The sequence below is a fragment of the Alexandromys fortis genome, unplaced genomic scaffold (genome assembly GCF_014885135.2).
Source record: "Alexandromys fortis isolate MF-2015 unplaced genomic scaffold, M_Fortis_MF-2015_v1.1 scaffold_26, whole genome shotgun sequence".
Classification (NCBI taxonomy): Eukaryota; Metazoa; Chordata; class Mammalia; order Rodentia; family Cricetidae; genus Alexandromys; species Alexandromys fortis.
The window spans coordinates 8,746,645-8,758,160 of NW_026067894.1; the positions used below are offsets into that span (position 1 = coordinate 8,746,645).

At 54.8% G+C, this 11,516-nt stretch overlaps 1 protein-coding gene across 7 annotated transcripts in view; it reads right to left on the reverse strand.

The window, feature by feature from the left end:
- The window catches only part of Ahdc1 (AT-hook DNA binding motif containing 1), a 69,004-nt gene extending 64,884 nt beyond the window's left edge, over positions 1-4,120 (reverse strand). For 4 of the 7 annotated variants that reach the window (XM_050150267.1, XM_050150300.1, XM_050150317.1 and 1 more), the window contains exons 1-2: positions 3,651-4,048; positions 3,321-3,415 (exon numbers count right to left, since the gene is read on the reverse strand). The gene's annotated coding sequence lies outside the window, so the exon portion shown is untranslated. Of the gene's footprint in view, positions 1-3,320; positions 3,419-3,650; positions 4,049-4,103 lie in introns of those variants that run through there. The other 3 variants (XM_050150274.1, XM_050150308.1, XM_050150281.1) reach the window with 2 other exon arrangements.
- Positions 4,121-11,516: the final 7,396 nt, after the last annotated feature.

The following is an 11,516-nucleotide window of genomic DNA, read 5'->3' on the forward strand; positions in this document are numbered from 1 at the left end:
CCTCTCCAGCAGCATGTGGTTGTCTGGGTCTCCTCCCCCACCCCACTCTGTCTCCCTGGGGGGCCCATCTGCTGGCATTAGCAACCATATCACCCTTGCTTTAACCAGCAGTCCCCAGCTCCACCAAACCTAGGCTTTGCCCCTTCTCTGTGTCCCAAGAGATCCCAGCCGCCAGAGACAGAGCTTGGCTCCATCCCATAATAGTGCATCTGCTTGACCTCACCCAGCCAGACCAGAAGGGCCAGGGCATCTGGTACACAGGCATGGCACCCCCTGGTCTTGGGAGTCTGGCAGAAGACATGGAGCTTGCTCAAACTCCCCCGACACCCCTCTCATACACACACATGCACGCATGCACACACACACACAAGCACACTTGCACACACACACACAAGCACACTTGCACACACACACACAAGCACACTTGCACACAAGCAAAAGCACACAAGTAGACCTGGGGGTGGTACCGAGCAAGGAGAGGAAATAACCAAAATCAAGGTTTGCTAGAAGGAAAGCCCTGTCCAATGGGGAACAGAGGCATGCTTCAGACTGATGCTCCTCTGGGGGTCTACCAGGGCACCCACCCCAACTGTCTTCCGCCAGAGTCTGCCCCCAAGTCACAATCAGGTGGAGCCCCCACCCCTTAACATCTTCCAGAATCCAACCGTAACCTCCCTACTGTATCCCTCTATTTAAATCAGCAAGCAAGAGTCTTCTTCCTGCCAATCTCTATGCACATGGGGGGGCGGGGTGTTGCCCCCCCATCACCAAAGGCCCCATCAGTTGGGCTGGGGAACAATATGATATAATCCTGGAAGCCTCACACATTAAAACCGAGAAACTAAACTGCTCACCCACATTACCTGGGGGTGTCGGGGGCTCCCTGACCCAACAACCTTGTTCCAGACCCCCCCCAACCCAACAACCATAATAACAGCAAACTCTCTTTCCCTCTGACAACAGACTTCTCCAAGCCCAGCCGCTCTTTCCATCAGTACCTCAGCCATAGATCACATTAAAAACTCACAGAGGGCAACTTAAACACATCACATTTGTTTCTCTCTATATTATTTCAAAAGTAACGGCATTAAAAATGGATTTTAGTACAGAAAATAAATATCAGCACGTGGGCCTGGAGCCCAGGCGGGGAAGAAAGCCCACCAGGGGAATGTCCCCTGAGGGCTTAGGCACAACTTAGGCACTGGCCAGGGAGGTGACTGAATGGTCAAACTGCACCCTGGGGATGCCTGGGGAGGGGGTAATGTCTGCCTTACCTGGGCACCTGCTCCAATGCCAGACCAAGTGGGAGATGAGTCACTGGTTTGGGTTGATGCCCACAGACTCCCAAAGCTCATACCCTCACTAGTCATTGCCACCTCTGAAGGGTGGCAGCTCTGGGGCCAGAAGTTCATCAGTCTCTGGGGGTTGCTCCAACTATTGACACGGGGGGGGGGGGGGGGGATGAATTCAACTTACTATCCAGTTTGATTTTCCATTACTATAAAAATAAACATACGTCTCCTCAAAGGAAGGAGATAACAAGTGGCCTGCATGCGCTACCTTGAGGGTCCCTCCAGAGCTGACCACCACAGCCAAGCCTGCCTGCTCCTCCCATGCTGGGAGGCGGGTGGACAGACTGGTAATCTTTCACTTACAGCCCTGGCTCACACAGCCATACACACCGGGCCACGCTGAACAGGAACAAGTCAACAATAGAAACACCCCAAATGCCCCTGGCAGGACTCTGCCCAGGCCTGGGCTCATGCCCCTTCCCTGCCAGCGGCAACAGCAAGAGCGGACAGAATGTGGCCACCCTGACCCGGAGGCAAAGCTTGTCCTCACACCCTGAGCTCAGCCCAGGGAGCTGGGGCCAAGTCCCGCCTGACACCAACTGGTCCAGCGGGAAACGCCTGCCCAGCCAGACAGGCACAGGCCCCCCAAGGGTCCCTCCTTGTGCTCAGGGACCAGGCTGGTGCAGCCCAGCCCTGCCTCCCAGGGTGACGCCTGGGCCCAAATTCAGCTGGCCCTGCCAGTCAGGCACTGGTGCAGAACCGAGGGCACCAGGCTCAGCCCCTCCCAGCCCAGCCCCAGGGCCCCCAAGCTGGGAGGGAGGGGAGACTCCCCACCCCTCCACATCTGGCCCTGGCCCCTAGGGTCTGCGGTAGAGAATTCCCGCCCCCGCTTCTCTCCCTCCTCCTGCTCTGTGCGATCTGTGCCCGCTGCCCGCCTCAGGGACAGCCCCAGCTCCCGCCTCCGGCCAGCAAGGCCCACATCCTTCCTCCCTCAGCTGGCCCCTTTGCCTGGCAGGAGGCTGGGGGGTCAGGCTGCTGGGGAACCCTCCCCCCAGCTCCCATCAGTTCTCATCCCCAGCCCCCAAACTCTGGGTTGCTGTCCCTTTTCCTGTAGAACAGGAAACAAGGTTATTTCCTAGACTCAGAGCCAGCCCCCTGCCCCTCTGGCTCTGCCCGGGGACCCAGACCCAACCGGGGAAGGCGCCCTCAGCCAGAAAGCAGAGATTCAGCAGCTCACACCAGCTCCCGACCTAGGGGGCTGACAGCTGTCACTCAGCACCCCACCCCCTGGGGAAGAGGGGGCCGATTCAATCAGAGCCCTAGAGGAAACGTATTGATAGGCTATTATTTATTTATTTATGCAAAAGTGAGCCGACTTTGTTCGCCAGGTAACCGGGCACGCGGCCCAACCCCTCTGGCCAGGCCGCCCCCAAATCCCTCCTCCGCCCCACACCCCCTCTGGGTCATTAGGTCCCCGCCCCTCAACTCCCAGAGCGCCAGCGGAACCTTGGGATTTGGGGGCTGGAGGGGAGGGGCGCCTCCCTCCGCAGTCTCCCCTTTTCCCAGCGTCTATCCTAAAATCCAGCCTTGTTCTCCGCTCCCACGGTCCCCCTACATCCCACCCCCCCACATTCTCAGCAAGCTGGAGAGCAAATTGCAGTTTTAAATCCAAAGGCGGAGGGAGGGGGAAGGAGGAGGGGGTGCGCGGCAGCGCTGGGCGCGCACCTCGCCCCCGAGCCGGGGGAGCCGCGGGGCGGCCAGGAAACCCGAGAACCCCCCCTCCCCGCCCCCCCCTCCCCGTCCACCTCCCCCTCCCCCTTCCCGGCGCTGCCTGCCAGGCTTCGAGCCGAGCCCAGCCGAGCCGCGGGCCCCGGTGGAAACAAAGACCGATCGCACCGCGGGCACCGCAGACACGGGGTCCGGCGGACCGGACTGGGGGCGCTGGGCCCCCCCTCAGTGAGCTGCACAAAAGAGCCTGGCCGGCCGGTCCCCAGCGGCGTCTAGAGCTGGGCAGGAGGCGCTACTTACCGGAGTGCTGGGCTGCCGGCTCCGTGGGTCCGAGCCAGGCGAGGGGTTTCGGGGGGCGTCTATCTTCCGCCAGCGGCAGCGACGCGGGCGCCCGGCTGCTGGGAAGAGGAGTCGTAGAGGAGCCCTGAGCCGCCTGCCGTCGCTGACAGCATGGCTCGCGCCTCGGCTCACATTCTCCGCCGCTAACTCTGCTGGACACGGCCCCCCGCTCCCGCGGCGCCCCCCCACCACGATCACTCCTTCGCTATCTGCGCCCCACTCGCTCCCCCAGCCGCGCACACACTCTCACAGCCCTGGACACCCCCGCCCCCAACCCCCCCAATTGCAAACCTGGGAGGGAAGGCGCCCCGCGTAGTCCTCCTGCTCCTCCTCCGCCGCCCTCCTCCCTCCCGCTCTGTCTGTCTGTCTGTTTGTCTGCCTGTCTCTATTTCTCGCTCTCTCTGCCTTTCTCTGCTCTCCGAGCTGGGTGGGAAAAGGAAATGAGGACAGAAAGCAGACGCTGGCTTTGGGTGGTGGTAGCTGGATTCCCTCTCTCCCTCCCTCCTCCCTCCTCCCCTCCCTCCTCCTGCCTTCTGCTCTCTCCGCTGCGAGCGGGGCTGAGCGCAGCCTGGCGGGTGGCTCGCTCTGCCCGCCCGCCCGCCTGTCTGTCTGTCTGGTCTGCCTCGCTCGCTCCCTCCCTCCGTCTCTCGCCCTCGCCCTGCCTGCCTGCCTGCCTGCCTGCCTGCCTGCCTGCTTCTCTCCGTCTCCACCGCCGCCGCCGCTGCCTCTGCGAGCTCGCCTTACCTTCGCTGCTCACCATCCGGAACCCCAGGGGGGAGCGCGCGCAGGGCACGCCGGGACTTGTAGTCCCCGCTCGGCCGCTCCGCGCGCTGGGCGGGCGGGGCCGCTCCCGCTGCTCCGACGGCGCGGCCCGAAGCGGACCTTGTGCCTGAGTCTTCCTTGCCTGAACGGGTCCCGGTTTATCTAGGACTGTAGATCCTCCTTAAGGGTTAGGAACATTCCCGGCGTTCCGAGGCCCCTACCCCGGGCTCTGGCTGCGCCGAGGTTGCGGGTGGTAGCGCAGGGGCGGGGTCTGAGAATGGAATGAGTGGAATAGGGCTTCAGAGGATGAGCCAAGAGGGCTGCGACTTTCTGGGGTGTCCCAAACACGTTGAGAGGGGCCGTGAAGAAAAGAGAGGACCGACACTCTCAATTTGGGAACGTTTTTCCTATCAATAGAGGCTTCTGGCGAGAAAGCCGTTCTAGAAACGCCAAACCTCCTCCGCGCTTAGTGGCCCTTCCCTTCAAACTCAGCCCTGGATTTAATTCCTCCAGGTCCTACATTTTGTTGTCGTCCAAGGGCGGCAAGGACGCAAAAATCCTGGACAACTCTTAGATACCATGCCCCCTCCCGAATTTGAGCAAGTGTTTGTACGCGGAATTCAACAGTTCTCTAGCTCCTGCTGCGGCGTGGGGGTTGGGCTCAGCACTTTCACCTACCTCCTCTTCAGGTCACATCTGTTCTCCAGCCCCTGGCTCAGGCCCCCTGCCTTGTCTACCCCACAGATGGGAATGTGCGCCGCTGAGAAAGGCTTTGTTACCCCAGGGAGGTGGCTGGACAGCCCTGAAAGGAGAATGGCTGCGGCTGCCATTTCCTGAGCACCCGGGCACCACGGAGCCGTTGAGCCTCGCAACAACCCTAGGAGCCCTTATTTCAATGGTAGCTACAGGAGTTCTGAAGCCCAGGTGTCTCGATTAGAAAGTGGTGGGTCCAGGGTCTGCCTAATTCCAAAGCTCACATACTTAACCTTTGGGCAGCGACGGAGAGTAGTGATTCCCTATATATCCCCCTTTGAGGCTGACCTTTCCCACGTGTCTGTGTGTCCTCCCTTGGCACTTGGGTAGCCAAGTGTTAGCTGAGGTTTGCAGGAGAAGTAGATGAATAATGAATGCATGATCACTGCTCTGCTACGTGTCTACTGACTGGTCCAGAGCTGATCTCGACTTCATGGCTGTGTCCGACACTCCTTTCCCCAGTAGCTGCTGGCTTAGTCCATCTTGCCTCATGTCCAAAGCTTCTCTGGCAATGCCTTACTCCTTGGTCCACCTGTTTCTGATGCCTTCTTCGGTCTTTCAGGGTAATAGCTAATCAACATGTATCCAAAGTAGATGGTGCCGTTATGCTAAACTAACCACAGCCCATTCCCACCACCTTCCCCATACCTCCACTCCCCCCCAACCCCTCCCACGGAACAACTGGAAGTTTTCCAGAAGACAATAGGAGAGTTGAAAGGTTCCCAAAGAGAATGCCTACTGATGTGGTGTCCTGCGACCTGCCGGCGAGGCCTCTGTCTAGGGGCAGTTTCTCTTACAGAGTAACCCTGGGAATCGATTATGACATTTTGGGGGTCTTGCCGTAGTTGTCTCCCTCCACCCAGCGTAGACTTTAACACGGAAGAGAGTGGGAGAAGTCCGGGTCCCCCAATCTTTAATTCCTCCTGCACCCTTACCACCCTGAGGCTCCATACTGTTGGAGTTGAGTTTAGAGAGAGGATGGGGTGGAGTAACACAGGAGGCAGACAGCCCCGGCAAAGAGGGGACTAATTGGAGTTCGGAGTTCGGGAAAAGCATGGAAGGAAGGAGAAAGAATGCTAGTTGGGTAGTGAAAAGGAAACAGAAGCTAGGCAGAATTTTCCAAGTATGCCCCTTGCACTGCCAGCTGCTTCAGGGGCTGCCTGTGGGGGCGTAGTGGTGACCCCAAAGTGTTGCAGATAACTAGCAAGGCAGTCTTCCTGAAATTTGGGGACATTTCTCTCTCTCTCTCTCTCTCTCTCTCTCTCTCTCTCTCTCTCCCTCCCTCCCTCCCTCCCTCCCTCCCTCTCTCTCTCTCTCTCTCTCTCTCTCTCTCTCTCTCTCTCTCTCTCCCTCTCTCTCTCTCTCCTTCTTTTTCTTCTTCTTCTTCTTCTTTTTTTTTTTTATGAAGCCTCTCCAAAGTATGTTGGGGGTTCCCCAAACGCCACACATGAAATATTCTGTGGGATGCTGCTGCCACCTAGTGTCCAATCTACATATCTGCGTCAGTAAACTGCGTCAAGCTGAAAAGAGCGGTCTCCAAGAGTCTTCATCTCTTTCTGGGCTCAGCTTCCTCCAACCACGTTTGTTTCAACAGATAAAAACCCGGTATATTCGATCCCCAGGAAATATTGCTGAAAGTCCAGATAAAGCTGTGGGGATCTGAGGTTGTAGAGGCTCCGTAAACTGGGACCCAGGCACACCTGATCTTGCTGTTATTTGTTATGTGCTCTTGTCGGAGGCTCAGGTTCTCCATGAGTAAAATAGGTTGAGAGTAACCTAACATCTAGAAGTCAAAGTGGCTTGCAAACTACACTGGGAATAGTGGAATATGCCTATAATCCCAGCACAGGGGAGGTGGGAGCCGGAAGATCAGAAGTTCAAGGTCATCCTCAGCTAAACAGATATAGATAGACAAGGCTGACCTGGACTACAGGAGACTCTCTGTTTTAAAAAAAAAATGATTTGAAAACTGTCAAGGTACAGGAGAGACTATTGAGTCATAAAATAATGGCAATGATTGTCAAGTCCCTGGGATTTATGGAAAGGGAAGAAGGGGTGGGTGCCCTCTCTCTGAGTACAGAGGTTCTTGGGTTTCTCCAGTGGAGATCTGGATTGCAAGAGAGTAATTCAGCCTAGTCCATACAAGAAGAAACTGAAACCTAACAAGCTCTCCTGAACTTTCCTGAGCCACTGAGCTGCAGATCCAAGAACAAGAGGCCCATTGGACTGGAGCCGTTAGGTCCCCACTTTCCTCCTCCTTTGGATGGGGCCCAGGAGATCAGGGGAGCAGGAAGCTACCCTCAAAGTGGAGACTCAGGCCCCCAGGCCCCCCATTAGCCCTCCTTCTGAGCCCAGCCCTCTCCCCTCCCCTGTGTAAGTCCTCCCACATTCCTCCAGGCAACAGGAAACCCCAGCTGCAGCCCAGACTTCAAACAGCTCCTCCCTCTGGGGCAGGGGGTGTGGGAGGAGAGGCCAGAGGCCACAGGGCAAAGGTCAGCTTTGTTCCTGCCAGAGGTGGTGAGGGACCTGGAGAAGACAGAGGGGGGCAGGGTAGGGCCCTTGACAGCTACACCGCATGTGTGTAAATTCCTGTGCCCATCAGGGTGTGCAAGGTCCTGGCTCTCTCCATGTCTAGGGGTAAATGTCTGTCCTTGGTTTGCTTTCAGTTATCTCTCTGACTGTAGGTCAGCGGTCAGCACGTTGTTGTCTGTGAGTGCTTAGCCTGGGACAGCACTGATAAGTCTGCAGGTATTATCTAGTTTATCATATGCTGGGTTCACAGGCCTGGTCAGAGCTGTGTGTCCTATGAGCGTGACCTGGTGTGGTGTTGTATGTTCACAATGGGTATCCTCTTGCCTCGTCTCCTATCAACCCCACACAGGTCACCAGGGGTTTTCTTCTGAAAAGTGGATTTGGCCTTGTTTACTCCCACACTCAAAACCCTCCAGGGGCTCAACATAGTAGTGTTTTTTGTTTTGTTTTGTTTTGGTTTGGTTTGGTTTGGTTTTGGTTTTTCAAGACAGGATTTCTCTGTAGCTTTGGTGCCCATCCCGGAACTAGCTCTTGTAGACCAATCTGGCCTCGAACTCACAGAGATCCGCCTGCCTCTGCCTCCTGAGTGCTGGGATTAAAGGTGTGCGCCACCACCGCCGGGCTTCAACACAGTGGTTTATGCCTGTACCCTGGCACTCAGGAGGTTGGAGGTAAATCTAAGGTTAACCTGGACTACATAGTTCCAAGCTAACCTGACCTGTAGTATGAGACCCTGTTTCAAAAACAAAACAAAACAGGGGGTTAGGGGAATGCCTTCTGGATTTACAGTTGTTCTTCTGAGGACCAGAGTTCGATTCCTAGCACCCGCCCACCTTTGGCAGTCCACCACCATCTGTGACTTCAGCTCCAGGGGGTGGCACACCTTTGGCATTCACAGACACTGACACTGCATGTATGTGTACACATTCAAATACACACATATACACACATAAAATAAAAAGCAACAAAACTCTTCTTTGGCTTCCTGTCACCCAAGGGTTAGAATCCCAGCCAAGTATAAGGTTTACCAGAACCTAGCTAACTCACCATCTTCCTTTCTAGCAGCTAACCCTGGAGAGTAGAGCTCCCCTCCAGTCAACCCTGCCTAATGTAGGCAATATTCTTCCCAGCAGTTTTGATATCCTGCCTCTGGGTTCACTTAATTCTGTCTCTTGCTTCTTTAAAAAAAGAATAAGAGCAGGGCAGTGGTGGCGCACGCCTTTAATCCCAGCACTCGGGAGGCAGAGGCAGGCGGATCTCTGGGAGTTCGAGACCAGCCTGGTCTACAAGAGCTAGTTCCAGGACAGGCACCAAAGCTACAGAGAAACCCTGTCTCGAAAAACCAAAAAAATAAAGTAAAATAAAATAAAATAGAATAGAATAAGAAATTTTTTTGAGTGGGGTACTTTGATACAGGGCTTCAAATAGCCCAGACAGACCTGAAACTAACTCACGGTGTAGCTGTGGAGGATCTTGAATTCTCAATTCTCCTGCCTCCGCCTCCCAAGGGCTGACATCGCAGGCTTGCTGCAGCAGACTACCCCTCCCCACTCCCTTTCTTCTCTAATCTCTTCGTATGTGAAACAAGGTCTCTCCATATGTCGCTCATGTTCACCTCAAATTCACAGTCCTCAAGTGCCAGGCTGCATCGCCATTCCTAGTCAGCCCTCCAGTGTTCACCTGTGTTTCAAAAAATTTAGTGTGTACGAGTCGCCTGTCTATGTGTGTACCGTGTGCATGCCTAGTGACCTGGAAGTCAGAGGAGAGCTCCAGATCTGGACTAACACATGCTTGTGAGTCACCGTGTGGATGCCGGGAATTGAACCGTGGGCCTCCGGAAGAGCAGCCAGTGCTCTGAACTGCAGAGCCATATCTCCAGCCCCAGTTCTTTGACTTTGGTTTTTATTTGTTTGGGTGTTTTTACATGGTCTCACTATGTAGCTTTTGTAGTTCCAGATTGGCCTCGAACTCACAGAGAGCGGCTTGCCTCTGTCTCGGAGTGCTGGACATAAAGCACCCCACCTGGCTGATTTTGCTTACTTCTCTCCACTGAAAAATGTCCTACCCAAGCCTAGCATAGTGACACACACCTTTAATCCCAGCATTCGTGAGTCAGAGGATGGTGGATGTCCGTGGGTTCGAGGCCATCCTGGTCTACATAGTGAGTTCTGGGACAGGCCTGCATAGTGAAAGCCTGTCTTGGGAAAAAGGAAAAGAAAAATTCCTGCCCAGCTGAGTGTGGATCTTCCCCTGTTTGCCAACACAGCCTAGATGTCATTTTTTCTATCTGTCCTCTGAACCCTGTTACCGCTAAACTTTGTGTACCTTGAGAATGGAAACTGGGACCTGGCACCCCACCATCCCACCTCGCAAAAAAAAAATTCGTTTTTCGATGTAGTTCTCAGAGTTTCCACTAGGTGGGGGCAAGCATTACATGCAGGGCCATCCTGGCCATGTGCGTGGGGTGGGTGGGATAGAGAGAGGGAGGTTTCCCAGCTGTACCAGGGAAGCACCTACAGGAGTGGGCAGAGGGGTCCTCCAGCCCAGTCTGGGGCAGTGGGTCTCAGGAAGGGCTCCTCTAATGTGTCCCGACCTCCCAGGTGATTTCCTTCAGGTCTTCTGATCTGCCATCCTTCTGCCGGGTGCATCTACACCCTCAGCCTTCCCATCTGTAGTGATTTGCGTTTGTCAGACTGAGCCTCCCTCTGCCACACCTCTGGGCCTTTGCACATGTTAATTCTTTCGACTAGGATTACCTTACTCTCCTGTTACTCCATCAGGCCAATTTATTTCGCATGTTCCAAGAAATCTCCCAGGGCATCGACACTGGCCTTGCTGCCGTGTGTTGAAATTGTTTACTGTCATGCCTCCTGGATAAGACCAGCCTAATGGAGAAAACACCAGATGAATGCAAATTGGCCAAACAGGGTGGCAGCTGCCTGTAATTCCAGCATTTGAGAATCAGCAACGGGAGGATGTTTGAGTTCAAGGCCAGCCTGGACTACACAGACCATGTGTATCTCAAAAACAGCAACACCAAAGAGAACTAAACCCATCAAAAGCTACAAACAAAATAACACAAAAAACAGGCGGATATGAAATTAACAAATGACTAGGTTGGGGCTTTTATTTGTTTACTTATGTGTATATGTAAATTATTTACTTACGCATGTGTGTGTGTGTGTGTGTATACCTGCATGAGTTAATGTGTACATGTGAGTACAGGTGCCAGAGGGCCTCCAGGGAGTTGTGAGCCTCTAGATATGGATGCTGGGAATCAAACTCAGACCCTCTACAAGAGCAGCAAGCACTCTTAACCACTGAGCCATCTCTCTAGTTCCAATTGAGTGCAATCGGCAGTGTGCATAGAGACACTCGGGTCCATATCTATACCCACGGCCTCCCTGGATCACTATTAGGTTTTGCCATGCAACTCTATCAAATGGACGAGACAATGGGATGCAGGAGTCTTAAGAGTTCAGACCCAGCCCGTCTCACTGTTTGACCTTGGGTGAGGGTCAGAGCCTTCGTTTCCCTTATTTTTGTAACTGGTTATAACCTCACATTGCTGCAGAGCCTCGTGGCGGGGATCAAATTAGACCATGCAAGTGAAACACCCTGCCTCAGTCAATTAGGTGCCCTCCCCCAGCACGAACTTGGAAATAAAATTGCCCTCCAAGTCCTAAGCCAGTAAAACCTACACATCGCGGCGGAGAAGAGCCAGGTGGGGGAGTGAATGAGGCGAGAGACGGTTTTTGTAAATGACTGAAGAGTTTTGTGAACGGTGCACGCTGCAATCAAGGTGACCCCCCTGTAATCTCGGGGAGGCAGGGAGAGAGAGGATGTGATTGAAACGGAGAGAGCAGCGGCCTAATCAATTGCATTGTGCTCTATCTGGAGGGAACAGGAGGCGGTACTAAAGTGGGGGTGCCAAGGAGGTTCATCCAGCTGCTCTGGAGGGAGTGCTGGGAAACCTGTAGCCACAGGGAAGCTCTGGTCTGCTGAAGAGCGGCGAGGGGCCTGGAGAACTCCAGATGGTTCCTGCTGGGCCTTTACTGAGACCCCATGGGCCACAGACAGCAGGCAGAGCCCCAGGGGGCAGACAGGAAT